This window comes from Haliotis rubra, unplaced genomic scaffold, assembly GCF_003918875.1.
Source record: "Haliotis rubra isolate DU_JTF1 unplaced genomic scaffold, ASM391887v1 Scf6, whole genome shotgun sequence".
Lineage (NCBI taxonomy): Eukaryota > Metazoa > Mollusca > Gastropoda > Lepetellida > Haliotidae > Haliotis > Haliotis rubra.
Genome location: NW_025767301.1, coordinates 4,729,484 through 4,753,195, shown reverse-complemented (window position 1 = coordinate 4,753,195; position 23,712 = coordinate 4,729,484). Strand labels below are relative to the sequence as shown.

Genomic DNA, 23,712 nt, shown 5'->3' with positions numbered 1-23,712 from the left:
CTTCATCAAACTTGGTACACATGTCAACCATAATCCCTAGATGTGCCTTTTGGGGGTTAGACCCAGATATGAATTATATTTTTTGCAGTTTCCATGGAAACGTGACTTAGGCGGTGGCTATGAGGATGTCATCTTGTTGCATTTCCATGGCAACAAGTTAGGCTTCAACTGAATTTGATGGTAGTGCTCCTCTCTGGAGCAGATCTTAAAAGCCTTTCAATACTCTCCTTCCACTTTGCTGTATACACTCCAAAACATTTGACATAATCATAACTAGTAGACATATTCATAAAGAGTATTTTGCCGTTGCAGGGGATATTGATGACTTTGTCTTCTTGTTTACATTCCTACTATAGTTCTCTACTATATGCACCAAAGTGCATTCAACCCTCAAGAAATCCTCAAGAAATCACATAAGTATAAATAACCAATCAGAATGTCAATATCTGGTGTAACTCCAGTCATCTACAGTAACACCCCTGACCCTCCTTCTCACTGACTGTATGAGACACAATTATTGAATTTGAGGTATTGTATTCAATTCTTGTTTCAATGCATCAATATCCTGCAACCCGTAATGCCACAAACTTGCTCTATGAGATTAGGATCTGAACTCTTGGTGGGCTAAGGTAGAGTTGCTGCTGTCACCAATTTCATGTGCACAATGTCACCTTGTATTGAAGATAGGCCTTGAAGATAGGCCTTGTGTTCAGAGAAATTGTCATTGAAATATGGAGCCCTGTCCAGCATGTCAGTGATGTGCCACTGTCCATTCAGATTTTGACTGATTCTCAGAAGGTCAGGTTAACAGTTATGTGATTAGCACCCCCACACCATCAATAAGGCACAGGGGTGGTGGGGTAGCCTAGTGGTTAAAGCGTTCGCTCATCACCGAAGACCTGGGTTCGATTCCCTACATGGGTACAATGTGTGAAGCCCATCTCTGGTGTCCCCTGCCTTGATATTGCTGGAATATTGCTAAAAGTGGTGTAAAACTAAACTCACTCACTCACTCACGCAATGTGGCACAAAACACAAGCTCAGCCATTAGTCATGACCAAAAGAAATCAAATTTCGTCTGACCATCTATCCTTCCCCATGGTATCAAACTTCAGTGATGACGAGCTTGACACCAGGCTAGTTGTGCTACTTTGAGCTCTATAACTCTATAACCAGCCGATTTTAGGAGATTTCGGACCATTCTCTAGACAAATGTTACTGTGGAAGTCACTATGTTTTTAACATACCACTTGACATGAACGGTTGAAGTCTTGTGATTCTGAGACAGGCTGTATCCTCCCAAGCAGTTATCAACCAAAATGCTAGTGGTCCTTAATGTCATTAGTTTCATGACGTTTTCTGGACAATTGGCTGATAGTCGATGGGTGACAACCAACATCTTTACAATAGATGTCAATTAGACTGACTGACTGAGTATGGTTTTACGCTGCTTTTAGCAATATTCCAGCAACATCACGGCGGAGGACACCAGAAATGGGCTTCACACATTGTACCCATGTGGGGATTCGAACCCGGGTCTTCGGCGTGACGAGCCAACGCTTTAACCACAAGGCTACCCCACCGCCCCTGATGTCAATTAGAGGTCAGCTTTCCCCATAAGAAATATCTTGATATCTTTGAGCAGTTGTCAGTTGAGGAGGCACCATATTTGCTCTTTCATAATGTAATAAATGATTTTCAAAGGTATTGAGCTATAAGAACTGTTTTCTGGGACTTGGTATTAGCTTAATGACAGGTACACTTACTGCACATGATGCTCTCCTTTGATCATAGCATGCACAAATCCAAGATCAATGTATTTTGCACCTGAAGGGTCAAAACAATTATACCAACAAACATGATTATGATACGAATACAAATGGCTCTATGAGAGTTAAAATCATAGGTGTTGCAAACAGGGGTTCAAAAATCCCATCGCCTGATGACCGGGACAAGTCAGTTTTCATTTCGGGCAATCAAATAATGGTATCTTACTTGTCTGTGGGCCACTAGATAATTTCCACTTATGGTTTCAAACTGCAAATAAACTTGGATTTAATTTCATATCTGCTCAAAATGTAGCTGTTAAATTTCGCAATGATAATAAAGTAGAGTTATCTTTCTTTGCTATTTATCACTTTTCAATAAATAGTCCAGTAGACATTAACATCAAATACCATGTTGATTGATTCTTTCATAATTACATCATCATGATTATGTCATAAAATCAGGGCAAGTGGAAAAATTAGTCAGGACAAGTTACTTTCTTAAAGTCACTTGCCCTGTGCAATACTTATTTCCATGTGTACATGTAGACTCATCATTCATGGATGTTTGAACACGCACACCACACACAAACATTTTAGCAAAATTGAAAAAGGATTTCTGATTTGTGTTTTGAATATTTATCTGCTGATATTTAAATGTGCATGCATTGACATAAACATATGCAAAATCAGAATTATTTATTTTGCTGTCATTTTCATGTTATATTGCTCTTAATATGGGGAGAGTTTGACATTATTATTTATTATTTAGAAATAATTTCTTTCTCATTACCAGGCATTCCTGTGTGTTTACCAACTGGTGTAGAGAATATCAATGTGGTCAGCGATGTGCTGGAAATGATAAAGGCACCGTCAGCTGATTCACAAACAAGGCATGCAGCAGGCTGTACGGCATTCTATATTTGACTTAGTTCAACGAGTCATGTGAAATTCACAGTTGTGTACATCATATCCACAGTGTGATGCATGCATGCATGCTTGCTTGCTTCATTGGTGATATATGCATTCAATTTCTATTGTGTACACACTCCACAGACATTTAATAACATATATTGGAGTTACTCAGTCTCTGCTTGTTCCCAGTGTGTGATTTCAAAACATGTAAAAACACCTGTACGTGTTTAAGTTGAAGGGAAAGTGTCTCCATCCATTTCCCATATGTGTAATTGCTGTTATAATTATAGGGTCAGGGCCAGATCGGGACATTTGTCTCTGCACACCATAACTCACATTAAATTCCCCAGCACATGAACATTTCTAACAATAGAAATGTAAAAACAGTTTCCTGTGAAACTTAAGGTTTAAGACAAAACATTGCAAGATACAAGTAGGAAATTTGTAAATAGTGGTTGGTAGAAGGCAGGTGCTGAAATACAGGTTTGCCAGCATTAGGCTGTGGATAATTAGGCTGTCAGTGTTGAGTTTAAATGTAAGTCATTAGTGTATGAAACTTGATATTATCCACTAGAGTTGAAGATTGAGAATATTAACAATAAAACTTAGTGAGTGAGTGAGTTTAGTTTTACGCCACACTAAGCAATATTCCAGCTATATGGCGGTGGTCTGAAAATAATCAAGTCTGGACCAGACAATCCAGTGATCAACAGCATGAGCATCGATCTGCCCAATTGGGAACCGATGACAAGTGTCAACCAAGCCAGCGAGCCTGACCACCTGATCCCGTTAGTCGCCTCTTCACGACAGGCATGGGTTGCTGAAGGTTCATTCTAACCTGGACCTTCAATAACATTTAGTATATGCACATGTGCTTATGAGCAACCCTCAAAGCAGATTGGTAAGTGAATGCAATAATACCAGACCTATGTGGCATTTTAGAAGTTGGGAAGTACAATATATACAAACTTTATGAATAATAACTTCTTTATTTCATGAGTGTGACACTTCAGTACAGATTTCAAAATTGAAGTTGAAGAAAATTTTAATATACCCGGTAGTTAAGTTGACTCTACTTAAACTTTTAAACTTTGTGTATAAGAGCACATGGGTGTAAGGGTTTTCACTGTAATCTTTATATCAGTAATGTCTCGTATAAATATCTCCAAGTATGTGTGATATACCCTGAGTGACTGATTTATAACAGACTGTTTGTTCTGCATATCATTTAATGCCTTTGATTCCTGCATATGCCACATATTTCATGACAGCAATGACAATGTTTGATAATTTAGTTTGATGAAAATGGATGATATCTTGATTTAATAAAGGCTTAGCACCTATTTCTTGATAGTATGAAAGAGATTGCATAGATACAAGGTCACTTTATACGTTCTGTGGGGAACAGATTTGAGTAGGGCGATATAATATCGCCTGTACCTCAAAGGTGCTATAACTGTCATTATTCTCCACTTTAATGTACTGATAGACTTCTGATAGTCACAGTGTGAAGATCACTTTGTATACGGGTTAAAACTGAAAAAGTAAGACACATAATTTATTCTTTTTCTTTAAGGAAGAATGCATTCTGTTCTTAAATAAAAGTTGTATATGGTTCACAGGATAATAGCTTCTTTCATCAGTACTCTTCTTTCAAGAGTGAGTGAGTATGGTTTTACACTGCTTTTAGCAATATTGCAACAATATCATGGCAAGGGACTCCAGAAATGGGATTCACACATTGTACAAATGTGCAGAATCAAACCTAGGTACAGTGTGACAAGCGAACACTTTAACCGCCAGGCTATCCCACCACCTTAAAGAGTTGTCATTACGGCATCGTATCTATTGTGTACTAATCTCTGAATACTTAGGCATCATTATCATGCAAGAACTGTTTTGACTTTTCTGAACTTATCTGCCATAATATATTTTCAGATAGTTCCCACAAGATAACATCTAGCATTGATACTGTATCAACTTGAGTAAGAAAAGGTGTACTCAGTTGCATTCTGTAATAATACATGTATAGCTGTAGGTATCAATAGAAGCGGAGCTGTGTGTGACATACCCACAATGCACGTGATACGATGCCTGTCAGTCATAGCTGATGTATTCTCTTACATCTCCCACTTGAAATGTCAGTATTTAGCGAGAAGCATTAAACGTGGCATGGGGTGTGTGAGATCTACACTGTTAATTTAACATAATAAATTCACTGATGATTTAACCAACAGAATCAACTGATGAGTCATGAATTTCCGTGGGGAAAAACAGGCATGAGAAAGTCGGCAGGAGTTAGGTGGAAGTACATTATGTACATACTTAAATCGCTTCACCTCTTCAGCGAGTTCAGACAGTTTGTAGCCCTTGGGAATACTTCACATGTCGTCTGGAAATTATCTATTTAACCCCACAAAGCCTGCAACATATACAGCCACATTTATTGCAATGTTCTTTGATTCTGTGACTTCTGACATGTTTCAGTGTGTCCATACAAAAGTGTATAAAGAATATCTACACACACATTAAATTATTTACCTTTTCTTTGTAAGTTACATATATATGTGACCTGAAATGAAAACAAACTTGATGGGGTCTAGCTTATAGCGGATTTCTCAGCCAGCCGTCAATGCATTTTTATGTACTGTGCATGACATGTACACCCTTACAGTCTATTTATGAGTATTGAATCAGATTGTATTGAAATGGAGACTGTGGGAACAGCTGTTAATCAGAACTCTTCGTTCTCAGGATAGACAGTAAATGATGTCTACAGTGTCAGTATTAAGCTTGTGTTTATGTTATGGCATAAATATAAGCAACAAAACCCTTTCCATAATCAAAAGAAATATAGAGTCTATTGTACGGTTCTTACTATGTGATAAGCATCTGTTTATGAATCACTATCAAATAGTGATGATAGAAGGTGAAAAGACATCTCCTTCACTTTCCTATTTATTTTTTTTCTTGCTTTAGTTGTCATGATAGAAAGAGGATGCAGTTTACATACAGTTCAACATAAAAGAAATATAATACCGAGCTATAAAGAAAAAATGAAATGATAAATCAGTGTAAGGTAGATGATCAACATTCAGATGTGGGAGTTGGGGTTGTAATAAAGCCTTGAACATCATTTTATAGTTAGCCTTGACTGTGAAAGATCTTTCGGATCCTTTTAAAAGTAACGGCATGACTATTTTGCATGTTTTGTAATAAGTGAGTGAGTATGGTTTTACGCTGCGTTTAGCAATATCAATTACAGCAATATCAGGGCAGGGGACACCAGAAATGGGCTTCACACATTGTACACCTGTGTGACTTGAACCTGGGTCTTTGGCATGATGAGCGAATGCTTTAACCACTAGGCTATCCCACCACCCTGTTTGTAATGAAAGCTGTTATACCATTTACTCTTCACAAAGACATTATTAGGAAAATAATTACAATTATAGGTGATATATTGAAGCAACTGACTCCTTAAAATTTGCTGATCTCTTCTTGTTTGATATCTGTAGTCAACATTTGTGACTGAGTTTTGTTTAATGTTGCTTTGAACAGTATTTTAACAATATCTTGCCATGTCAGCATTTTGTGGGAAGAAAGCTCAAACTGATGCAGGTCTTTGACATTTATGAGCGGTGGGGTAACCTAGTGGTTAAAGCTTTCGCTCGTCATGCCGAAGACCCGGGTTCGATTCCCCACATGGGTACAATGTGTGGAGCCCATTTCGGGTGTCCCCCACCATGATATTGCTGGAATATTGCTAAAAGCAGCGTAAAACCAAACTCACTCACTCACTCTTTGACATTTAGCAACAGGGGGATTCTGGCAACCTAAAAACAAGATAAGGGAAAACTGAAATTAGAACCAGTGATCATAGATACATTGGTATCAGGAACACATGTGGGACATGCAACTGCACAGCTAGTCTGTCTCACAGTCCCTGAACCACATTATTTTCCCTACAGCCTAGCCTTCCCTGTAGTGCTAAAGCCCTAAACGAAGCAAGTCTATATTTCCTCAGGTTCTGAATCTCTGGTCTACCTAGGGCTCCTTTTCAATTTTATATGGGCTTGTTTGTTACTATGAAAATTATATATATTCAGAGACTAAGCCTTAATCTACTGCACAGCCTGTTGTGGCACCTTTGACGACTAGGCAAGCTGCAGCCTTGTCATACAATATGAATGTTAGAACTGTGAAATAAATCTGTTATTCTCCAGTCTGTAAATATTTACGGAATCGGCTGTGCTATCTCTCTTAATCCCATAGTCGTTATTTATGTAGTACCACTGTATTTGCAGATATTACTTATAATACATTGCCAAAGGTAACAAGTCAGATTTAGGGTTCAATAGGTTGGAGCATATCTTAACAGTATTTACACAAGTCATAAAGAAAAGCAAGATACCCTCACTGTTACCTATATTCTTGTATGGTTCAGTCTTTCAACACTGATCAAGTATCTACCACCAACAGTGTGTTTATCTTCCTAAATGAGAAGGTTTAAAAGGAACTAACTCTGGTATTTTATGGGTTATTTCCTGCTGCTTTTATGGTTATTATTGTTGTTTTAGTTCACGACACAACCATTTCAGGATTAAAGATGGACAACATGGGTGAAGGACATTGCAATCAGTGCAAGCAGGTCAAGAAGAAACTATATTACCGGTACCGGTTCACATGAATAAGTACTTGATGCCTTTGTATGACATGCTACAAGATGACAAGAGGTTCACATGACTGACTGACTGAGTCTTGGTTTTACGCCACTTTTAGCAATATTCCAGCAACATCACGGCGGGGAAACCAGAAATGGGCTTCACACATAGTACCCATGTAGGGATTCGAACCCAGGTCTTCGGCGTGACGAGCCAACGCTGTAACCACTAGGCTACCCCACCGCCCCAGGTTCGCATGAAGAAGTACTTGATACCTTTGTATGACATGCTTCAAGATGACAAGAGGCTTACATGAAGAAGCTCTTGATGACATTGTATGACATGCTTCAAGATGACAAGAGGCTTACATGAAGAAGCTCTTGATGACATTGTATGACATGCTTCAAGATGACAAGAGGCTTACATGAAGAAGTACTTGATACCTTTGTATGACATGCTTCAAGATGACAAGAGGCTAACATGAAGAAGCTCTTGATGACATTGTATGACATGCTTCAAGATGACAAGAGGCTTACATGAAGAAGCTCTTGATGACATTGTATGACATGCTTCAAGATGACAAGAGGCTTACATGAAGAAGCTCTTTTGATGACATGCTTCAAGATGACAAGAGGCTTACATAAAAAGCTCTTGATGACATTGTATGACAAGATGACAAGAGGCTTACATGAAGAAGCTCTTGATGACATTGTATGACATGCTTCAAGATGACAAGAGGCTTACATGAAGAAGTACTTGGTGCCTTTGTATGACATGCTTCAAGATGACGAGGCTTACATGAAGAAGCTCTTGATGACATTGTATGACATGCTTCAAGATGACAAGAGGCTTACATGAAGAAGCTCTTGATGACATTGTATGACATGCTTCAAGATGACAAGAGGCTTACATGAAGAAGTACTTGGTGCCTTTGTATGACATGCTTCAAGATGACAAGAGGTTCACATGGCTGACTGACTGAGTCTTGGTTTTACGCCGCTTTTAGCAATATTCCAGCAACATCATTGCCTAGGAATTAAAGCAGAGATATCCTAAACATATGCTTATCAATTTGACTGACTGACTGACTTTGGTTTTACGCGTCTTTTAGCAATATTCCAGCAGACTAACGGGATCGGGTGGTCAGTTTCGCTGACTTGGTTGACACATGTCATCGGTTCCCAATTGTGCAGATCGATGCTCATGCTGTTGATCACCGGATTGTCTGGTCCAGACTCAATTATTTACAGACCGCCGCAATATAGCTGGAATACTGCTGAGTGCGGCGTAAAACTAAACTCACTCACTCACTATTCCAGCAACATCACGGCAGGGGACTCCAGAAATAGGCTTCACACATAGTACCCATGTAGGGATTCGAACCCAGGTCTTCGGCGTGACGAGCCAACGCTGTAACCACTAGGCTACCCCACCGCCCCAGGTTCGCATGAAGAAGTACTTGATACCTTTGTATGACATGCTTCAAGATGACAAGAGGATTACATGAAGAAGCTCTTGATGACATTGTATGACATGCTTCAAGATGACAAGAGGAATCATGTAGAGGCTCTTGTGGACATTTCATGATATACTTCAATAGGAATTGAAAGGCTGGCAACTATAATATGGCAATGTTATTTGCAGTAGTCCCAACACTATAAATGCTTCATGTGCACAGACATTCTGTGAAGAGTGTGATTAATTTGTTATGTCTCAACAGGTTCCGAACACTGCCAGACAGTAGAAGACAGAGAATGTAAAGGTTATCTGCAATACACCAGACACCAGACTTCAGGTTGGCCATCTAAAAAGTACCGTATTTGACATATTTAACACCCTGGGCCCTGTTCCACAAAGCTAGTTTAGTGCCAGGGTGATTTACTCCCATTTTTTTCACATCGAGATAGTCGAGATAGTCATAGTACTTAGGTTGTTTGGAACAGGACGTGATCCTATCTCACCATACGAGAATCGTATGCCATTGATATTCCTATTTTCAGATTGAAACTTATTGACACAGACACTGGAGATCTGGAGATTGAGGACACATGCTTTTTCATCTAAGAACTATGGGAAATGGTTGGGCAAGTGGCCTGAGACTGTGTAATTGCCAGTGAAGAGTTATGCCCCTTAGCTGTGCATCAGGATTTCCATCCATTCATCTGTCCATTAGCATAAAACCTTCAAATTCTTCTCACATTGTATCACATTCTCACATCATAATCGTCACAAGAGGCAATTAACGAGATCGGGTGGTCAGACTCGCTGACTTCGTTGATACATGAGTGTGGCATTAAACAACAAACCAACCAATCAAATCATACCATAATATATAAAGCCAAGAATATTGTCTTTTGCGGTTTTCTTTTGGGAAAACATCTAAAATGCACCAATTTTCTCTCATATAAATGATCCATAATGAACTAAATATTTGGAAAATGCCATTACTTGTGACTTTATTTTGTTCTTAAGCTTGTTGGTTACATTCAGGCCAGCTGAGGTTGCTAAGGTAACATAATCAAATTTACTTTCAATTCTTCAACTTCACTCATGATTCTCATTAATCTCCATTAAGCACCTACACTCATCAAAAAAAGGGTTTGTCATCAAAATGTTTCAAACTTCCATGCATTGAAGTAAAAAGCAGGAAGTATTTATGATTCATTTTGCGTGCCTGTGTTTACGCGGTGTTTCATGAAAACATAATAATTTGTACTTATTAATATTTGTAACTTCTTTGATATTCAGATAAAGGACACATGCCAAGCAATGCCTGTATTGTCCTATGTTCTTGGATGGTTGGGGGCGGTGGGGTAGCCTAGTGGTTAAAGTGTTGGCTCGTCACCCCGAAGACCCGGGTTCGATTCCCCACATGGGCACAATGTGTTAAGCCCATTTCTGGTGTCCCCAGCCGTGATGTTGCTGGAATATTGCTAAAAGCGGCATAAAACTAAACTCAGTCAGTCAGTCAGTCTTGGATGGTTGCCCACACTATTAAATATTTTCTTGGTTTTCCTTGAATTTTGCACAGAGTGCAATGCTGTAGCTGCCATTTTGGTCTGCACTTTTACTAGTCAGAAACAGTGTGACTTTCAGATTGGTTCATAAAACATATATTATATGACTGGAATGTTATAAATTCATAATATTTTGGTTAAATTCCACATGGAAGAGAATATTCAAGCTGTGGTATGTCAGCTGTATGTGGAGGAAAGGCCAGAGTGATGCAGGTATGGAGCTGGCAAACCCTGATACTTAATCGGGGCAAGGTGTGGTGGGGTAGCCTAGTGGTTAAAGAATTCGCTCATCACGCCAAACACCCAGGTTCAATTCCCCACATGGGTACAATGTGTGAAGCCCATTTCTGGTTTCCCCTGCCATGGTATTGCTGGAATATTGCTAAAAGAGGCATAAAACGAAACTCTCTTGCTCACTCTCTAACCAGGCAAACAGGAATTCAAAGCCATGGTCATTTCTGGTAAGACCAAGTGATGCAACTCAGCACAGTAAATTCAGCACTGCCAATGAACACTAAGTTGCAGAATATATGTAATTTTGAGAGAACAAATAAATTCATTTAAATTTTACAAAAGGCTCCTGTGAGATGGGAGATACAGGAATAGGGGAAATCTAGACTTGCTTCTTTTAGAGCTTTTGCATTATAGAAAGGGCTAGGCGGAAGGGAGAATATTATTGCTCAGCGACTGTGAGACAGACTACCCCATAGACAACTGGGACATCTATGCCCCACCCTGCAAATTCAAGCAAGGATGTTCAAAATATAATGGATGCCATAATCATATAACAGCATTGTCGATTCCCCGTAATGAAACAACATGTTTCCTTCTGTCCTAGTATGTCGTACAGACCGTGAAGCAAATATATCCAAGAAAGCCCACACAAGTCTAGAAAATGTGGCAAGTCTAGATTTCCTCAGCTTCTGAAAATGAAGAAAGGCTCAGGGCTCCTTTTCATTATATTTTATATTTTTTTACTACAAACTTTTTTCAGTAAAATATGTTCATTTCAGAGACTAGTTGTTAGTCTACTTCTGTCCCTGTAGGTAGCATTTTGGGCAAACATGTCTAGAATGTAATATCACCAACACCCAGAGCTCGAAATGTATCCAATAAGGTACCGATGCTAGCTAATGCACATCAAGGTGGTGGCCACTGGGCTATGTTTATCCTCTGAGTAATATTTTGATCTCTTTTAGCACTATGGTGAATTTGCAGCCTTTCCGTCTTATCTTCACCCAGCAAATTGGAAGTGACAGTATTTGAGCCAAGAGTTGCCATCTTTACAGCTTACTGGTAACTACAACCATGAGTGCTGTGCCCAATGGAACGTTTTCTATGATTTATAAGGAAAAGGTATTCTAAGTGCTACACATGATTTGATCTTACATCTTGCATACATATGTCTTCTGACATCACTTCAAAACACCTTGGAATGTATTCAAGTTCTGTTCCACAAGATCTGTTTCCTCTGTGGCTCATGTTAACTATTGACCTGTCTTTCCATGTGTTCACAACCAATAGGGAAGGGTGCACTTACCTTTTGCCAAGCATCTGTCATAATTACTATTTCATAGTAATTCAGAATACATGCTTATGATATAGTTGAATCATACAATTGACTCAGCTCTTGCGCATATGAAATGGTTTTTACACAGTTGCTCATGACATGCTACAACTCCTAGACTGCAAAGCCCAATGAGGCTTTGGCATTGTTATAGGCAGGATGAAAATAACAACAACTCACTCACCGAGTCACTTATAATTCTCATGTATATTCCAAGTGGAGGTGGTATTGTGTATCCCGTGAAGGTCCGGGTAAGAATGTACCTTCAGCAACCCATGCTTGTCGTAAGAGGCGACTAACGGGATCGGGTGGTCAGGCTCGCTGGCTTGGTTGACACATGTCATCGGTTCCCAATTGCGCAGATCGATGCTGAGACATACTGTTGATCACTGGATTGTCTGGTCCAGACTCGATTATTTACAGACTGCCGCCTTATAGCTGGAATATTGCTTAATGCAGTGTAAAACTAAACTCACTCACTCACTCCAAGTGGAGGTCGCAAATGATGATGGATGATTCAGGGCAAGAAAATATACAATTTTGAAGAATTCTTGAAAAAATTTGGATACAATTTGGAAGGGTTGACAAACCTAAATTGTGGAAGGCATATATTTTTAACTCCCTTTTTGCTCCAGAATGAAAACAAATCTGTGTATCAATGTAATGGTGTGTAAGTCATCTTAACTAGGTAACTGCCTCCATGCTCTAGTGGACAGTGCATCTACCGAAAGAGCAGTGACTGAATTTAATTTTACGCCACACTCAGCAATATTCCAGACAATCCAGTAATCAACAACATGAGAATCGATCTGCGCTATTGGGAACCGATGACATGTGCCAACCAAGTCAGCAAGCCTGACCACCCGTTCCTTTTAGTTGCCTCTTACGATAAGCATGGGTTACTGAAGATCAATATTCTAACCCGGACCTTCACGGGTCCTGAGAGCAGAAGATCACTGGTTAATTCCCTGGTAGCATGATACCAGATGACATTAAAAGGTGGTACTTGTTACCCTGCCTGGCGCTTGGCATTAATAGGGGAATAAAACAAGGTCAGGTCAGCCAGGCAGAATGTGTCTCAATGTGCTTACACTATAAAACCAGTCTAGACTACAAGCAGCCATACACTCACATCTACATGCACTCGCATGTGCACGCACACGCATGCACACACACACGCGCACACACACACACACACACACACACACACACACACACACACACATGCATGTAGCTGTATAAGGGAAATACTCTTCGACGGAATGACAAACTCCATATCACTTCACCTTAACTAGACATGTAGTAATGAATCCTACGAATGGCCTGCTGACAATCATGTCCTGACAAGTATGTGCTTCAACAATGACAAAATACTTACCTATCAGGTATGATGGTCTCGAGGGACTTCAACACCACCAGTCACCTGGAAACAGTACAAAGATTTACTTAGCAAAGTCTAATTGCCAATTGTGTGTATCATTCTTTTCTTCTTCCTTGTTAACTTGGTTTATGAGATGTGCTTTATGTCATGCATGATAGATCACCATGCAGGAAGAAGAAGCTCCACCATCTCAGATTTATGATGTGTAGTTTAATGGTGTTTATAGTTATTTCGACTTTTGTAGTGAACAAGATTATTCTATTCTATCGCCATTTGTTTCAACATGACACAAGGAGCAGGCATCAGTTTTTCGGGTTAGGTTACTCATAGTTTAATCTTGTTGTATGACACTCTGGTACAGATAAAATATATAATAGTATTTTCATATCACTGAAAAACATATTTTAAACATTATTTTGTGTATAGATTTTGTCTTGAATGATTTTAAATGAAAGTAAATGTATGGTCCTGAAAATAATATAGGACAGCATTTGTCTTCAAGGTATTGTCAGTCATCATTAAGAAGTGGTTTCCCTTCATACTTCATTATAACTATTAACTATGTATGGACACCCAGGGGTGGAAATAACCCATTGCCCGATGCCCGAGTCCAGTGTTTTTTTCTGTCGGGCAAGCATATTTGTCTATCACACTGTACCGGTCCCCAGTTGACTTTCCAATGTTAGTTATGTTGTTTATTACAAAATCAACAAGAAAATCGGCCATTTTAGTGGAAAAATTATCAGGGCAAGTGATTTTACTTGTGCCACTGTACCGGAGTACACTAGCAATTTTAAACTTATTTTCAGCCCTGACACCTGGTGTCATCAGTGAACCATTCATGTAATCTTCACCACTGTTTGGGCTTTTACGCCCATGTTTTTGCAGATAATGAAGACTTATTATTCTGTGGCGGTGACATTTTGTGTTTATAATTCATGACTTAACCCTTATGTAAATTTGTCTATATAAGCCTTTATCCAGAAAACAGAGGACTGGAGGAAGTCACATTCTTAGCCTAGCTAGGGTTAGGCTAGGCATCTCAATTATGTGTAGATATGATAGAGATGTACTATCAAAATAAATGAAGATTGGCTTGCTGGATGTGTATGGAGTAGACTGAGGTATAATTTTATGTATGATATATGGCAATTTTACCTTGAGTGGCAAGGAGTGACCCGTGTCCGCATGATTGATAAGGGTTGAGGTCGGCCCTACAGAATGTTATTGTGGGCTGTGGGAAAATACACTGTTTTCAAGCTGTACCTCTTCACATTGAAGAGGTAGGTACAGTATACTGGGTTCATCTGTCATTGATTGGAATACTTGTAGTGCCTAGATTCTAGTCAACTGACATCCACATTGTAATGGGACATCTGAGAGGCCTGTGGGTGTGAGCTCTCATGTCAGAGAAGGAGTTGCTATCTGTTGTCCTCATGGGTACAATTTGTGAAGTCTGCAATTGCATGGGCAAAATTTGTGAAGGCTGATTTAGAATTGTGGATACTGCTACAAAGGTGGCATGTAGAGAGTAAAATCCTACATATTCCTTGGACTAGTTTTACATTGCGTTTAGCAATATTCCAGCAATATTCCAGCAATATTCAAGCCATGTTCAAGCAATATTCAAGCAATATTCAAGCAATGTCTCAATGGGGGACACCAGAAATGGGCTTCACACATTGTACCCATGTGGGGACTAGAACCTGAGTCTTCAGCGTGATGAGCAAACGCTTAACTACTAGGCCCCTTGGACTCTGAGAGTATGGTGACAACTTCCAGTACTTCACTGGGTTCGTCTGAGGTCATGTTTTGTCCTTACAAACCTTTTGAAACATCTTTCTGACATTCCTTAGCCTTGCTGGAATATTGCCTAGGAATTAAAGCAGAGATATCCTAAACATATGCTTATCAATTTGACTGACTGACTGACTTTGGTTTTACACGTCTTTTAGCAATATTCCAGCAACATCACGGCAGGGGACACCAGAAATGGGCTTCACACATTGTGCCCATGTGGGGATTCGAACCCGGGTCTTCGGCGTGACGAGCCAACGCTTCAACCATTAGGCTACCCCACCGCCCCCTTATCAATTTGAATTGATTTGAAATAAGTAATGGCCATCATAGCAACCATATTGGCAACATTCATTTTGTGCTCATAGAAGTTTCCGCTGAGAAACATTTGTGTGTGTCATTGCAGGATTTAACAACTGAATGAATGATAGATGCATAAAATTTCCCAATGCCTAATGACAACACATGGATGAAGCACTATTAGACTTTCTTCTAGGCTGTGCCATTGCACCATTGGCGCAGTTAATTGTCAAGTTCCACACATTGAAGTACAATCAAATTAAACAAATAGAGTGTCCAAAAGAATGTTTATTTTGATTGTAACCATTTTAAAACTCCAAATCGTGCACTCACGAATACTTCATATGATAAACAGGGTAAGAGTGCTCGCTATGTGGCACTGTATGAAGCTGTATTGCTGTATAACGCTCTGCTTACTGTATCAGAATCATTGCTCATTACATTACACAATGCCCATGGAAGGTTGCCAGGTTATTGTACCAAAATATTACATACCAAACTTGGTGATTGGTCCACATTGCCATTAGTAGCCAAGCGTGTTTCAAGATGCATGTTTCTATGACATTGGCAAAGTATTTAAACTACAGACTGGCTGTGATCAAACAGCTTAATTATAATATTTGCCATGTTCATGTGTGGTGATCTGTTTAAACTGGTTTTATTAAAATAGGTTCAGTTCCTAGTTCTTGTGATTAGCTTTTAGAAAGTATGTATCATGTATATTATCAGCAAATGTACATCCAATTAATGTACTGGGAGGGAATGAAAAAGACCATTATAAGTTTTATTGAAGTAGTAAAGTTTGCTAGTTCACAATTTAGACAGGTGATATAAATCATATATTCCCGGCCCTGGTTATTTCTATATTTCAAGGTTTGCAGTATTCTTTCAAAATAAATTGCAATATTCTTTCAAAATGAAAAAGACTTAGAGCTTTGGATTAATCTATATTATCATCAACTTGAAATGTAAATGTTATCAGACATATTCTGCTGTGAGAGACTACTTGATTTTTCATCCTTTAGCAATATGTCAAGATAAGACAATTTTTTGTATATCAACCTACCAAATCCATTCACAAGGCAATTGCTTTAAAGTGGACATTAAGCACAGGATACACCTAACGGGTGTGCCTGTGTACAAATAAAACCAATTATCATAGTGAATCATACTCATGTATCCATGAATCAAGGCCAGAATTAAGTATCATATGATCGTGTAGCTCACCTCTCCCAAATAGCCAAAATTATCCTTGTAATACAAACACTACGTGATGGTACTTGACATCTGGTGTGTGTAGACATGAACATCAAATTCTTAAGATAAATCTTAATCTTTGTTTCTTTAATGTTTGCTTTAAGACTTGTTTTTGTTGTTGATCTGATCAAAATTAACTGTAAAATGAGTCCAAAGATATATGTTTTATTTCAAGCCACATAAAAGTAAAATCAGGTTCACAAAATTGCTTCACTTCTGCAATTTGAAAACTACATTCATTTTATAGTCCTCATGTGAGTAACATTTTATTCTGTTGTTAATAAAATAGCAGCAAATATGTATCCTAGAGGGTTCATAAATATTTAAGAAATGTTAGGCTGTATATGTATACCCACCATCATACCTAATTCACAGCTGTGTTTTTTTACTATTTACAATTTAGGTACTGTTCAAAGAATTATATTTTCTTGTTCATGTTAATAAAATAGTTACGGTAATGTCTACCATGGTGGGCTCCCAGTCACCCAAATTGGTTGTAACGAGGGATGAGACCCCATGCCTCCCCTTAGTCTGTCAGCAGGTGCCCCCTGAAACTGATATAACCCATACAGACACTCCTCTTCATTTAGCCCTCTTCCATGCAGGATTCGCATTACCATATCAACAATACCAGCCTTATTTTAACAGGACTAGTATGGAGTTTTTACTCTTCCTTCAGCTAATGTTATTTGTCCATTGTAAACTGTATTCATAATACTCCTGACCTTAACAGTACAAAGATGTAAATAAGTTGACTGTATAATCAGAAGCATTATAGTTCTTGTATTTTTGTTGAAATAGCTTTTAAATGCATGAATGAATCATGCATACACTACTCAAAAGAACTGTTTCACATTGGTGTAGTTAGCCTGTCATGACATGACAAATTGACTGTAGTAATACATGTATTAACAAATCAGATGTGATTTTTAACTGTCTTTTTAGTAGTGGCAGAGGCCATATAACAAGGCCTGTGGTAGTGGGGTAGTGGGTAGCTTAGTGGTTAAATTGTTCACTGAAAGTCCCAATTATCTACATGGATACAGTGTGCAAGGCTGTCCCCCAACATGAAATTTAACTTCTTTGAGGACCTGTGCCAACCTACACCAAAACATCGCTTCCCTCCAATAAAGAAGTTGTGCACCCATATATTGTTATATTTACCCTGTCTTGATATTGCTTTGAGATCACTTACTGACTCTTTTCACTTTGGGGTTAGGGAGGGTTATTTCTGTAAATTAACACTTTCACACACAATTTTTATCAACTGAATGATTTAAAATATGTAGTGTGGCCAAGACATCAGATACCTTCTTCCACTATTGTCATATAGCCTCCATGTTTATTAATATTTCATGTCTAATTGAGGCTGAAGATTCCAGCAATAAAATAGAACAAGAAATATGTGACCATATCAAACCCGGTTGTTAATATTTGCAAGGTCTATTAAATCCAGATCCTGATTTACCCATTTAAGATTGCAGAGGCATTAGTCATTTTGATTGCCTAGCTTGGAGGTTGATGCTATGTAGATAACAACAGGCTTGCTTTATCATTCGTATACAGTCATAATGTACTCTAGCCCTGTTCATAAACCATCACCTATTGCATGGCTTATACCCATTGATTCAGAAATGCAGTCACCTATTCTTATGTGCATGTAAACTAATTTGTGTAAAGGTCAAAGCAATTTTCATATTTTGAGTTGTGTGGTGAATAGCATGTCTACAGATTAGATTTGTATGTAAGATTATTCCCTTGCCATTGACTAGGAAGATAACTTCGCTGATTTGTATGCTGTATTTCACAGAATGTGTTTGTGTTTCTGTGTGTATGGATGATTGATTGTATAACTTAATTACTGGTTTGTTTCTACGAACCAAATTCGGTTGTTTAAGATTAAACCTACAATTGTCTTGGCTTTGTTCAAAACTGTGTTTTGCAAGCTTTTGTCTGGCCCAGACTTGATTATTTACAGGCCATCACCATATGGCAGAGTATTGCTGGGTGAGGTGTTAGGCAACAAACAAATACTTTTTATAAAATGTTTGAGTGGCAGGTGCTGTAGGTAGAACAGGGCATGTTTATCCCTTTAGCAAATACCTAATGTCATCACTCATTTTTAGTGTTTCATCCATAGTATGTTGCCTTTTACATTCTTTGGAATCTGTTTGGGCGTATGATAAAGTTTGATTATTTTCTGACATTGTTGTTTTCAATTTAAGCGATATGTCTTGAATATGACATGTTATATCTTGGTTCGTGTTCCACCAAGTGATCTGTATGCTAGGAGTGAGTGAGTATGGTTTTGTGCTGGTTTTAGCAATATTCCAGCAATAGCATGGTGGGGGGCACCAGAAATGGGCTTCACATATTGTACCCATGTGGGGAATCGAACCAGGACTTCGACATGACAAGCGAACACTTTAACCACTAGGCTACCCCACCACCCCTGGGCCTAGATTTTCGAAGCTCTCTTAGCATTAAGACAGTCGTAACTTAATGTATATGTATGGCACTTACGACTATCTTAGCGCTGAGAGAGCATCAATATGATAGAACTATCATAAGGCAAGGAAATTTAAGTTACTTTATTCATAGCACTATGAAAGATCCCTTTGTGGAATCCCCTGTAAGTGTTCTGTTTGTGTCACAATTCTGTCTTATTAATCATTACCAGATTACATGGACTGTTTAGCCAAATTCGTTTAATTGCTTACGTATTTGACATGTCTCCTTTTATTGCATGGTCTGGTTACAAACAGGATGATACCTGTAAACTAGGAAACCAAATATAACCATGCCCGTGCTTGCACGTAACAATGCAAGTTGCATATGACTTGTCAACACATCTGTCGTTACATTGTCAGGCCTGTATATTTTATTAGTGGGAGTACAAAACCTTTGGCCTTTTGGAAAAAAAACATAACCTTCCAGCTTAGTAATGCTACTAAGGGAATAAAAGACAAAAGAAGTCTTAACATGGCAAGGTACGAAAGAGATTGATTCTTGTTTTGTTTGAATATTTTAAAACTTTTACATTTCTTTTGAACAGTGTGTTTTTCACATCACCTGCTTGAAAAAAAGTGTTAGCAAAAAACTGTTTATTGAAAGGAATTGTATTACATTTTATACTATGTCTCTTTTGTTGTTCGGTCTCGTAAACCAACTAACAAATGTACAAGACCAAAACAAGTAGTATTTACATGTATACGTTTAGAATACTACTTGCCCCATGCCTGATCTTGTGCAGTTACTGATTCAGGCATAGACTAACAACTAGTCTCTGAAATGAACATATTTTACTAAAAAAAGTTCATAGTGAAAAAAATATATATAATGAAAAGGAGGACTGAGACTTCATTTTCAGCTGAGGAAATCTAGACTTGCCACATTTTCTAGACTTGCGTGGGCTTTCTTGGATATATTTGCTTCAGGGTCTGTACTAGAGACTAATTCAGGCATTGAAGAGTTTAAACCTGCCTCTGGATTCTGGGAAATGAGACTGGCATTAATGAGAGGTCATTGTAAAGTGTGTCAGTGTTGGCTAGATTACGAGCTGTGTTGTTGTGTCAGCATATCAAAACAAATACATTAAAGGTTTAGGTCACTGAAGTACACCCGGTATTTTGTTTATGTTAGTGAAGACATCCTATCAGAGAGATTACTAAAGTTTCAGTGGCTAGATAGCTGTGTCAGGTTCCCTTAGGGACCAAAGGGTGGTGTAAATAAATAATTCTAAAGCTCATTTATTTCTATTTTACTAAATTATGTTTTTAGATCAAGGTAAAACATTCACATGTATAAGAATACTACATTAATCTTAAACAGGCAGGGTAGTGAGGTAGCCAAGTGGTTAATGTGTTCAGCTGTTATGCTGAAAGGGTTTAATTCCCTACATGAGTGGAATGTGTGAAGTCCATTTCTGTTGTTTCCTGAATGTGATACTCCTGAAATATTGATGAAAGTAGCATAAACTTATGCTCCCTCATTCCCTTCCTCCCTCCCTGCCTCACTCACTCACCCACCCACCCACCCACCTACTCAACTACCCACTCACTCACTTACCCACTCTTATGCATATACACATTTTTTTATTGTCTCTATTTCCTGATGTTTGATATATTGTTATCAATGGCTCCGTGTTTTTGCAACACAGTTGTTCTTGCAGTGATTTACAGGAAGCAGTGTCTATCACACCTGTAGCATTCCCAGACAATTTATCAGCCTCTGACAAGGTTCTGCTGTTATCACATGGTTAAGAAAAGTTGCTCTGTCATCCTTTATGAGTGTGCAAATTGTTCCATATGTATGATGGGTCTCGTTATAGTGTTTGTCCATCAACACAGATGTATTTTCAGTGCATGGATCCCTAATGCAAATCCTTTTTCTGTGTCCTATGCCACATTGTTTAATAATGCTCCATAAGTAAAGTTCATATTTCTAACGTAATTATGAAGATTGATACCAAAATATGTAGGAGAGAGGATGAGGACTTTTGACAAAAGATATTAGTTTAGTTTTGAAACATAACCATCTGTCCAATGGATATATGTATATACGATCTAATAGTTACCATATTGTCATACTGATATTATCTTTTAGCCACATTTGGGGCGGTGGGGCAGCCTAGTGGTTAAAGCATTGGCTCCTCATGCCAAAGACCCGGGTTCGATTCCCCACATGGGTACAATGTGTGAAGCCCATTTCTGGTGTCCCCCATCGTGATATTGCTGGAATATTGCTAAAAGCGGCGTAAAACCAAACTTAAAAGTTAAAAGTGGTGTAAAAGCATACCCACTCACTCACTCACTGTTAACCAAATTAAAAATGTTCATTTAATGTTCATTAGTTGTGTACTGTTTTGGTTTTTATTTTTTTATACTGGAATGGGGTGTTTGTTATTTTAAATTGATGCAGTTGAAAAAAAGTAGTTAAAGACTATTTTTTAGAAATAGTGTCAAGGGATCCCAAAGTGTGCATGCATGTAGATATATTTTGGGGTGGGCTGGTTTTCTTTGTTTAAATTGATACAGTTGAAAACAAGTAATTAAAGACTGTTTTTTAGGAGATTAAAGGTTACCTGTGTCAAGGTATCCCACACACGCGTCCATGAACGTATATTTTGGATGTGGTATATTTTTTCAAACTAAAATTGATACAGTTGAAAACAAGTAATTAAGGACTGTTTTTAGAAGATTAAAGGTTACCTGTGTCAAGGTTTCCTAAAGCATGCATCCTTGTATCTATGTCTTAACAATCATACCAGCAACAGGATATGTCACCCTTTTCCTTCCACACAGAACAGGCCCCACCATGCATATTTCGGAGTCGCATTACATGGTGTACTATCCTTAATATCCATCCTCTAAACAGAGTCCCTCTATGCATCTGTGGTGGAGGTAATACACTACCTAGGTTTGTTACAGGTCAGATTACAGTCTTGCTTCAGTCAGAACAATTATTTTGGTACCCTGTTTACTGTACAAACAGCCGAATTTGCAGCCCAGCATTGCCCTCAGATGTAGTTGCAGATTCTCAAGGATTAGTCCTCCCTTATGCTTGTCTGCCATTTTTTCCTTCCCATTCTGTGATCTCCCTTCTATCACTGTAAGCAAGATGTGTTTCAGGAGCACATGCCTCTAATGAAATCATTAGACGTAATATTCTCAGCCTTACTCCATTACTGTGTAGTATTCAGCCAGTTCAGCTGTCATGTGACTGGACTATAAATATATTTCAAATTATTCATTATTAGTATGCATGATAGAAGTTTCTGACAAACTTTCTATCATAGCTGAATTTACAACTTAGGGGATTCCTGTTTTCCAGGATAAAATCCTATATTCAGTATGTAAAGATACTGCCTGCACTGTGTGGTTGCAGTGGTTTAGTGGACAGAGCATCTGCCTGGAAGAGAGAAGGGTGGGGGTTCATTCCTGAAATGCATCATACCAAGTGACATTAAGAGCTGATACTTGTCAACCTGCCTGGCACCAGCATTGAGGTGATGAAACAAGGCCAGGTTGGCTTGCAGTCATTACATGCAGCGCTTTCAAGTATCATTGTATGACAGTTGTATTCAAAATAGTCATTTCGATAAGTTTTCTTTGTGCTATGTAGGTTTTATGATATATATGCCACCAGTTCCTCATTATTCGTTAAATGCTAAACAAACTGGGGATTTGTGTGACATTCTACAAGACATCATGGTTCATGTCATGAGCCACCACTATGTCTTTGTCACAGCCCACTGTGCTATATTTGTCGTAGACTAAGGCTTAGTCTCTGAATATATATAATTTTGATAGTAACAAACAAGCCCATTTAAATTGAAAAGGAGCCCTAGGGAGACCAGAGATTCTGGGGAAATCTAGACTTGCTTCGTTTAGGGCTTTAGCACTACAGGGAAGGCTAGGCTGTAGGGAAAATAATGTGGTTCAAGGACTGTGAGACAGACTATATTTGTCGAGTCCTCTACCTTCCTCCATCACTTGCCCACTTGTTTGACCACCCACCTACCCAAAACAAATGAAACAGACCTGGGAATGTTTCCGCAGCCACAGACAACTTGTAGTAAGCAACCATCACAAGACCAATGTCTGACTTTAAAACTTCTTCAGTTTACAACCATTCTAGATATACAGTCCAATCAAACATTGAAAAACAACACAAAAATAGCCACCAGTGGGCAAAACATCAGCAACGTAGGCTCTGATACATAAAAGAGTATCAGTTCCTGGTCCATGATAAGCCCTGCCACTATGGACAACATTATCCTTTCAGGTCTTCATTATCGCTTCACATTAGGCATATTGGTATCACTTGGATATGCAAGCCAAAGGTGTTGGAGAAACAAATGTTTATGGAATTGGTAGAGGCAGAGCAGAAGCAAGAGCCAGTGATCTTGATTGACTCCATGGGGAGTCTGACTAGAGTGCCAATACAAGATACATGGATAAACAAGTCTTCCATAGCAGCCGCAGCCTTGAAGGTTATATGCTCACCAACAGGAGCATTGTTACTCTTATGGTTAAAGCAAAGGTTA

General features: G+C 38.6%; 1 protein-coding gene and 1 long non-coding RNA gene across 3 annotated transcripts in view; one reads left to right on the top strand and one right to left on the bottom strand.

The window, feature by feature from the left end:
- Positions 1-23,712, bottom strand: part of LOC124255243 (delta-like protein D) — a 165,806-nt gene that overhangs the window by 130,172 nt on the left and 11,922 nt on the right. For both annotated transcript variants that reach the window (XM_046689102.1, XM_046689101.1), the window contains exon 2: positions 13,308-13,352. The gene's annotated coding sequence lies outside the window, so the exon portion shown is untranslated. The remainder of the gene's footprint in view (positions 1-13,307; positions 13,353-23,712) is intronic.
- LOC124255247 overlaps positions 1-23,712 on the top strand; it is an 82,902-nt gene that overhangs the window by 55,700 nt on the left and 3,490 nt on the right. The window lies entirely within an intron of this gene.